This window comes from Myotis davidii, unplaced genomic scaffold (genome assembly GCF_000327345.1).
Source record: "Myotis davidii unplaced genomic scaffold, ASM32734v1 scaffold223, whole genome shotgun sequence".
Classification (NCBI taxonomy): domain Eukaryota; kingdom Metazoa; phylum Chordata; class Mammalia; order Chiroptera; family Vespertilionidae; genus Myotis; species Myotis davidii.
In genome coordinates, this window is record NW_006294609.1 from 4,605,481 (window position 1) to 4,615,245 (window position 9,765).

At 40.9% G+C, this 9,765-nt stretch overlaps 1 pseudogene; it reads left to right on the plus strand.

Moving 5' to 3' along the window:
• Window positions 1–5,313: 5,313 nt before the first annotated feature.
• LOC107183938 lies at window positions 5,314–7,813 on the plus strand (annotated as a pseudogene).
• The last annotated feature ends 1,952 nt before the right edge of the window (window positions 7,814–9,765 follow it).

The following is a 9,765-nucleotide window of genomic DNA, read 5'->3' on the forward strand; positions in this document are numbered from 1 at the left end:
TTTGTATGCCCATGTTTATAGCAGCATTATTTACAACAGCTAAAATATAAAGCAACATAAGTACCCATTGAAAAACAAATAGACGAATAAAGTATGCTATGTACATACAATGGAATGTATTCATCATGAAAAAGAAAGGAAATTCTGAAATATACTAAATCATGAATGAACCTTGAGGACATTATGCTAAGTGATATAAGCCAACACAGAAAGACAGATACAGTATGATTACAATGTATGAGGTACTCAGATAGTCTAAATTTTAGAGACAGAAAGTAGAATGGCAGCTGCTAAGGCAAGGGAGAAGAAGGCAATGGCGATTTATAGATGAATGAATACAGAGTTTGAGTTTTACAAGATGAAGAGTCAGAAGATGGTTAGCAGAGGAGACAAAAAATGGTGGCTGAGCTGAACCGGTTTGAATAGAGCGTCAGCCTGCGGACTGAAGGGTCCCAGGCTCGATTCCGGTCAAGGGCATGTACCTTGGTTGCGGGCACATCCCCCGTGGGGGATGTGCAGGAGGCGGCTGATCGATGTTTCTCTCTCATCGATGTTTCTGGCTCTCTATCTCTCTCCCTTCCTCTCTGTAAAAGTTCAATAAAATATATTAAAAAAATAAACAAAATATATTAAAAAAATAAAAAAAATCATTTTTCTTGGTATGTTGTTGCATGTAACATTATCATATTTAAGATCATTTTCCTTGAAATATTAAGGTTTATTACATGTAACATTATTATATTTAAAATCATTTTTCTTGAAATAAAAAAATGAAAAAAATGTTGGTACATATAACTTAAAAATGTACAGAAATACCTGATAGTCTAAATGTACACAATAGGTACAATGGATTATTAACCCTAAATGAAAATACAAAAACATTATTGACTGTTCAAAGATATAGGAGGAAAAAATAAAAAAGAAGATGGCTAGCAGTGATGGTATATATTTAATACAACTAAGCGTACACTTAACAATGGATAAGATATAACTTAATATCTTATATAAATTTATTTAATACAATCAAATAAACTGGAAAAAAATAGAATATTTCTGGCTCTGGCCCAGCTGCTCAGTTGATTGGAGCATCATCCCATACACCATAAGAATGTAGGTATCAGCCCTGACCGGTTTGGCTCAGTGGATAGAGCGTTGGCCTGCGGACTGAAGGGTCTCAGGTTTGATTCCGGTCAAGGGTATGTACCTTGGTTGCGGGCACATCCCCAGTAGGAGGTGCGCAGGAGGCAGCTGATCGATGTTTCCAACTCTCTCTCTCCCTTCCTCTCTGTAAAAAATCAATAAAATATATTTTTTAAAAAAATTTAGGGTTTGAATGTCTGTCAGGGCACATACTCAGGTTGGAAGTTTGTTTCCTGCCTGGGGTGCATGTGGGAGGCAAACGATCAATGTTTCTCTCCCACATCCATTTTTCTTTCCTCTCTCTAAAATCAATAAAACATATTCCTGGGCCTGGCCAATAATGCCCAGTGGTTGAGCTTCGGCCCATGAACCAAGAAGTCACAAGTGAGATTTCTCATCACAGCATACGCATAGGTTGCAAGCTCAATCCACAGTAGGGGGCATACAGGAGGCAGCCATTGATGTTTCTCTCTCAGTGAAGTTTCTTTCTCTCTATCCCTCTCCCTTCTTCTCTCTAAAAAATTAATAAAAATATATTTTAGCCCATATATTTAGCTCTGTGGATAGAGGCCTGCGGACTGAAAGGTCTCAAGTGGTTCTCTCTCATCACTAATGTTTCTATCTCTCCCTGTTTTAAAAAAACTGAAATACTTCTTTATTGTAAGAGACACATTTAAGAAAGTGAAAAGACAGCCCCCAGAATGAGAGAAAATATTTGCAACTCATATCTGATAGGAACTAGTAACCAGCAAATATTAACGAGTTTTATAACTCAACAAGAAAAGGACATCCAGTTTTATAAGGGCAAAGGATGTAAATAGAAATTTTTACAAAGAAGATAAAAATGACCAAAAAGAATATGAAAAGGTGTGTTACATCATTATTACGGAATTGCAGATCAAAACTACAATGAGATACCACTTCATGTTCACTAGAATGGCTATAATAAAAAAGTAGACAATAACAAACGTCAGTGATGATGAGGAGAAATTGGAAGCCTCACGCATTGCTGGCAGGAATGTGAGATTGTGCGGCTTCTTTGGAAATAGTTGGGCAGTTCCTCAAGAGGATAAACATAGAGTTCTCACATGACCAAACAATTCCTCTCTTAAGTATCTACCCAGGAGGAATGAAGACATGTCCATGCAAAAACTTGTACTCAAATGCCCATAGCACTAGTATTCATAACAGTTCCAAAGTAGAAACAACCAAAACATTCATCAACATATCAATCTAAAAATAAAATGTGGTATGTCCACACAAAATGGACATTAGTCAAAAGGAAAGGAAGTATTGACTCAATCTACCACATGACTAAACTTTGAAAACATTATGCTAGGTGAAATATGCCATTCACAGAAGATTACAAGATGTAGGATTCCACTGCTATGAAGTGTCCAGAATAGACACAATCATTGAGCTAGAAAGTAGAGTAGTGGTAGCCATGAGCTGATGAGAGGGGTGAATAGGAGTGACCGCTAATAGATACTAGAGTTTTCCTTGGGGGTGAGAAAATTGATTTGATGACAGTTGCATAATTTTCTGAACACACTACAAACCACTGCCACGTACACTTGAAATAATGAATGTTATGGTATGTGAATTATATCTCAATAAAGGTGTGATAAAAGGCAAATAAAATAAAATTACATAATTCTGTGATGCATGTTTAGGAAGCAAATTGAGAAAGAAAAGTGACAAAGTAGATACCATCAAAGAAAGGGGTCATGAGGACCTGGCAATGGCACATGGGTGACTTCTATGGAGCTAAAACTGTTGATTACTTGATCAGAGTTGTACTTACACAGCCTCCTCCTCTGTCTCTCTCTCCAATATTCATAAGATAAAATTAACGCTCTTCACCATTTCTAAGTGTACAGCTCAGTGGCATTAAGTACATTTACATTGTTGTGCAACCATCATCAACATCCACTTCCAGAACTTTTTCATCATCTCAAACTGAAACTGTCTTCATTAACCAGTCCTATTACTCCTTTCCCAGCTCCTGTAACCTCCACTTCACTTTCTGTCTCTATGAACTTGATTACTTGAGGAACCTCATAAATTAAGTCATAACACATGTGTCCTTTTGTGTGCGACTGAGCTGTTCTCTTTTCAAATGATTTACTGAAAAATATATTTGTTTTATTCACATTTTGTGGCTGTGCTATGATTCAAAATTTAAATTTCAGAAAAGGAAAAAGTAGTGGTGCAAACTGGAACAGAATGTGTATATATTTCTGAAGAGTTTCAGTATGAAATAGAGGAGATACTGGATGTCAACTGGAGAGTGATGTGGGCTAAGAGTGATGGTTTGCATATAGTAAGATGGGATATAAAGGATAGACAGGTATTTTATATATAAAAGACAGAAGGGACAGTTGGAAAAGTGAAGTCCATGAGAAATTGAAAGGGAAATAGACCCCACACACAAGGAGGAGGATTGGCCTTAGATTGAAATATGGACAATTTATCCACCAGAGTTGGAAGAAAATTTAGATACAGGCAACTCGAGTGGTGTCTCCATGTGAAAGTGCTCTTGATTGCTTTTATTTTTCTCAGGGAAACATGAGGCACAAAGACATTAGGGAAGTGAACTGACCAGCAAAATGTAGGAAGAGGGAGGTACATTTTGAGGTCAGGAATGTGCCATTCCTCAGAACAGTTGTGGGTTTTTCTAGAGATACTTTGATTCTTTTGGGGCAGGCATGACACAAGCACAACAAATAACATATAACAGATGAGACATGACAGCACTCTTACCTGGGAGTCATTTATTCCTTCGATAAGTTACTCTAATTCCGCTACTCTTTTTAAAAAATGTTTCTACTGATTTTTGAGAAGAGATGGAAGAAGAGGGAGATAGAAACAACCGAGAGAGAAACATCAACATCGATGGATTGCCTCCAGCATGATCCCTGCTGAAGATCAAGCCAAAAACCTACGCACGTACGCTGATATAGAATCCAACCAGTGACCTCCTGTTACACACATCACTGCTCAACCACTGAGCCACAGTGGCCAGGTAGTTCATCTACACTTGCACCTGTGCAAATAAGGATGAAAACAGAAGTGGGCACTGGATACATGTAGGTCATTTTTCTAACACAGGGAAGACTTTTGGGCTACCTAATCTTCAACTGATATAACTTTAGGGTACCAAAATATCCAAGGCCCAGTGGTCCTCAAACTTTTTAAACCGGGGGCCAGTTCACTGTCCCTCAGACCGTTGGAGGGCCGGACTATAGTTTAAAAAAACCTATGAACAAATTCCTATGCACACTGCACATATCTTATTTTGAAGTAAAAAAACAAAATGGGTACAAATACAATATTTGTATTTGCATGTGGCCCGTGGGCCATAGTTTGAGGACCCCAGATCCAAGCCATCCAGAGAAGGCAGTGGACCTGGAGTTACCAGCAATTGTGCCCAGGAAAATCACACATATGCGAAGACAGCTCTGTAGGCAACTCCCATACACATTTATTGGCAGTGTTATAAATAAAACTCAAGAAACTGAATTTTGATAATTATAAAAAATTGGAGTCTTGACCCTTGCCCCATAATCACCAGCCCTTTTGGATATATCCTGGGCACAGGACAGCCACCCCCTTGCCTTATCAGTCTGGCATGAGAGCTGTGCATATCACTATAAAGTCTCATTGAGGAATCAGTAAGTCCTGAGTATGATGTCCATGTGTTACAGAGCAAGAGTTTTAGAAAAGGGGAAATGGGCAATGGAGTGTTCCCACCAACGATCTCTAAATCCTCTGGTCTGGAACATTAGGAATTGGCCAAGCAACGGACACAGGAGTTGAGGGTGTTCCGTGTGGTACAGTTGAGAAGGCACAGAGGTTTTATTTCCTTCTCAAAGTACAATCTTGCATTGTAGAGTTTGCAGTCTTTTGTGATTACATCACCATAATATTAAAAGGACTATAGCCAAGAATCACAGAAGTTAAAGCTGTGGAACGAAGCCACAGAGGACACTATCTGAAGGAAAACACAGAGGTCAGAGAGACTAGAAAGGACACAGCCAGAGGTAGGCAGTACTCACCCTTTATGCAGCCAGCAAAAACCTGCAGCTAATCCAGTGCCTAATGGTCTGCATGTCAAGGAGTGCTTCTGTTCAAGGACACAAGCCCTGCATCAGCCACTGATTCATTGGGGCCATGTCAGTGGCTGCCTTTGTGGGACTCTGCCTCCTCTTTGCCTTCTCAACAGAAGAACAAAGTGGTTATGTATAAGACTAGCAGAGTGCTTCAGACCTGGGCTGCCCAGATGAAGGGTTTGGCGCTGGTACTGATGCCAGGATCTTCATGTGTCAGGTTGGGGATTGTGCTGGTGTTGGTACTGACATTCCTGCCAAGCTTCTGTAGTGACCTGGGATCAGCATATTACTCATCCTATGAGATAATCATCCCCAAGGCTCTGACAGTTGAGGGAAGGCAAGACCCTAGGCAAAAGCCATCTTATGTGATATATATGCAGGGCCAGAAACAGCTGATTCATCTGAAAGTGAAGACAGACTATTTTATCAAGAACTTTCCAGTCTTCAGCTACCACAATGGCATTCTGGGACAAGAAATGCCTTCCATCTCACATGACTGTCACTATGAAGGCTACATAGAAGGAGTCCCGGGTTCTTTCGTTTCTGTCAACACCTGTTCAGGCCTCAGGGGCATCCTGATTAAGGAGGGAAAATCCTATGGCATTGAGCCCATGGACTCTTCAAGACGGTTTGAACATGTGCTGTACACCATGGCCCCTCAAGCTCCAGTCTCCTGCAGTGTCACTTCCACAGACAGCCCAGTGGTGTCCACCAGCCGGCAACAAGGGAGCAGGAAGCGGGGCGGTCTACAGGAGCTGTCCTACTTGTGGTCACTCACCAAGTATGTGGAGATGTTTGTTGTGGTCAACAACCAGCGGTTCCAAATGTGGGGCAGTAACGTCAATGAGACGGTCCAGAGAGTGATGCACATCATTGCCCTGGCCAACAGCTTCACTAGGGGAATAAACACACAGGTGGTGCTGGCTGGAATGGAGATTTGGACCGAGGGGGACCTCATAGAGGTCCCAGTGGACCTGCAAGTTACACTCGGGAATTTCAACAGCTGGAGACAAGAGAAGCTCCTCCATCGTGTGAAGCATGATGTTGCCCACATGATTGTCGGACAGCATCCTGCACAGGGTATGGGACAGGCATTTCTCAACGGTGCCTGTTCACGTGGTTTTGCAGCAGCTGTTGAATCCTTCCATCATGAAGATGTCCTGCTGTTTACAGCACTCATGGTCCATGAGCTTGGTCACAACTTGGGTATTCGGCACGACCACTCAGCCTGCATTTGTAAAGACAAACCCCTCTGCCTCATGCGTGACAATATCACTACAGAAAGTGGCTTCAGCAACTGTAGCTCTGACGACTTCTACCAGTTCCTCCAGGAGCACAGAGGGGCCTGCCTATTTAACAACCCTCAGCAGCACAAAGGCCGCTTGCGTAGGGGTTCCTACTGTGGAAACGGTGTGGTGGAGGGTGAGGAGCAGTGTGACTGTGGTTCTGCCTGTTATACCGACCCGTGCTGTGACCAAACATGTCGCCTGAAGGGGAGTGCAGAATGTAGTGATGGACTCTGCTGTTTTGGTTGCCGATTGAAGAATAAGGGGTTCATGTGCCGTTCTGCTTTGGGAGAGTGTGACCTCCCAGAGTATTGTGATGGCACCTCTGCAGAGTGCCCCACAGACACCTATAAGCAAGATGGGACGTCGTGCGGTAGACTGCACTACTGTGTTGGGGGTCTGTGCAGAAACCCTGATAATCAGTGCATGGCTATGTATGGGGACACTGCACGGTCAGCCCCAGAAAACTGCTACATTTCAATGAACAGCAAAGGGGACCGGTTTGGAAACTGTGGCCGTCCCACCTCAGCCTTGTCAAGATATGTTAAGTGTTTTGATGATAATGTATTTTGTGGGAAAATTATATGTACAAATATTAGACGGGTCTCATCCGTCAAACCCCATCATACACTGATCCAGATTCCTTATGAAGGTGACTTCTGCTGGAGCTCGGATATCTATAACATTACTGATATCCCGGATGAGGGAGATGTGCACTCTGGCACTGCTTGTGCCCCAAACAAAGTCTGCATGAATTACTCCTGCACTGATCATGCTGTGCTCAACTATGACTGCAGACCAGCAGAAATGTGCAATGGGAGAGGAGTCTGTAACAATGTAAGGCACTGCCACTGTGAGGCTGGCTATGCACCCCCCGACTGCAGAACTCCAGGAAGTGGGGGGAGTGTGGACAGTGGTTCTCCTGGCAAAATAGAGGATGAAAATCCAAGTGAGGATGAAGGAATCAGTTACGGTGTTGATCATGAAAATTTTGGCAGAGGTGGTGTGAATACAGATGAAAGCAAAATGAGGAGCCAATTACTGTTCATAATCCCCTTGCTTATTTTAGCAATACTTCTTATTCCTTTTCTTTATGCCTGCATTGTTTTTTTTCTCTTAGCATTACTCTGTGGTCTAGTTATTGGTGTCGGTTTTAAAGCTGGAATGGATTTAGCACAGCGCTCAAAAGAGGCCCCAGAAGAAAGTGAAGCATCAGTGGCACAAAAAAGGAAAAAGGCATTAAGTGAGGAAAACCCAAAGGAAGAAAATGATTAGTGATAGGAAGAAGTCTTCTATAGCAAGTACTTCATACACTTGGTGGAAGGAGGCTCAGTAGAGCAAATGTGAAGTGGGCAGTAGAAGTGGCTCTTATCAGGGTTGTAAAGACTATAGAAGTGTACAACGTAAAGGAAGGATTTTGTTCTGTCTTTTACTAATTAATTATATACGCTTATGTAAAAGCACTTATAAAACATTTTACTGTATTTTCCATTTCATGAAACCATTTAAATAAACTTTTCTCATGGATCATTCTCATCAATTTCTTACCTTAGTTGGGACAATTTCTGAATTACCAGTTTTTCACAGAATGCCACCTTCCATCCTCTTTGTTTGACATATATATCTGTGCCAGGTTTTTTCATCCCAGTCACAACTACACATTATATTAGGGAGGTTGTTAATTCATTTGTTGTTCTATTTGAACTGGAGAAGTATACTCATGAAATAAATAGATTTTAAATTAAAATGTAAACAACAGCGTTCACATAAGGCATCAGTTAGGCTTTCTGTGGCCTATAAACCTTAGATTTGGGAGTCTCTGGAAGGCTCTATCTGATCCAGGGTGGTGTGATCACCCTGTGTCTGAGTACATGGGAGAGAGTAAGCAACTTAGGCAAGAGGCAAGCTTGTCTAGTGCTAAGTCTGGTTGGAAGTATTCCCAGTGCTAAGTCTGGTTGGAAATATTCCTTTTACCTGTTTCTACTTTTTTTATTATATTTATTTCTCATTGGCATTATTAAATTAATATTGCCTGACAATCCAAAGGGACAGAGCAATGGAGTGTTGTTAATTATCTGTAGGAGAGCACAAAGCATGTAAAATAATAACATTATCAACTCTGTGGAAGACATTATTCTAAACACTTTCAAGTCATTGTCTTTTTAAAAGTATTCTTGTTTTATTGATTTCAGAGAGGAAGGGAGAGATAGAAACATCAATGATGAGAAAATATTTGATCAGCTGACTCCTGCACATCCCCTATTGGGGATCCCAGAAATGTGCCCTTGACCAGCATCGAACCTGGGACCCTTCAGTCCACAGGTTGATGCTCTATCTACTAAGCCAAGCCAGCTAGAGCATTCATTGTCTTAATTTAACCCTCCCATTCATGCTATTAGACCATCTTCTTCCACACGAGGAAACAAAGACAGAGTTTCACTCTAGCACAGCGGTTCTCAACCTGTGGGTCGCGACCCCTTTGGCGGTTGAATGACCCTTTCACAGGGGTCGCCTAAGACCATCCTGCATATCAGATATTTACATTATGATTCATAACACTAGCAACATTACAGTTATGAAGTAGCAACGAAAATAACTTTCTGGTTGGGTCACAACATGAGGAACTGTATTTAAAGGGCCAGAAGGTTGAGAACCACTGCTCTAGAGCAAGCATGTCAAACTCACGGCTTACGCTGCATGGCACACAATGACTATTTTTGCGGCCCAGCCTATATAATGGTATGTAAGGAATGTCTTAATAAAAATTTGTAACTTAATTTTTACAATATCCTATTGTACATAATTATTAATAATGATTTACAATGTTTGCTAATGATTGATTACTATAATCATGTTGCCTTCATCTCCCTCATGCACCTTATTCGCAGGTGCACCATTTCTCTCCACTAATACTAGCAGCGAATATTTTAGCACCCGACTGTCAAGTAAACAAGTCACCAAACTGACTTGTTTGGTGTGCACAACAGGAAATATTTCGCTTTCGGAGAACAAGAAAAATAGGTTTATTTCCATTATTAGTTTGTGCAGTTAGTTATTTAGTATCTGGTAAGTTAATGTTCAAGAACAAATATTAATTTTTATTAAAATGTTCTATTATTTTATGTTAACAATTATTTATTTCAGCCCTTTGTATTCAGCATGTCTCTATTGAAATGAACCTACATTTCTATGAAAATTGAAGCTTTTGTTTTTTTTCGGTCCACAGA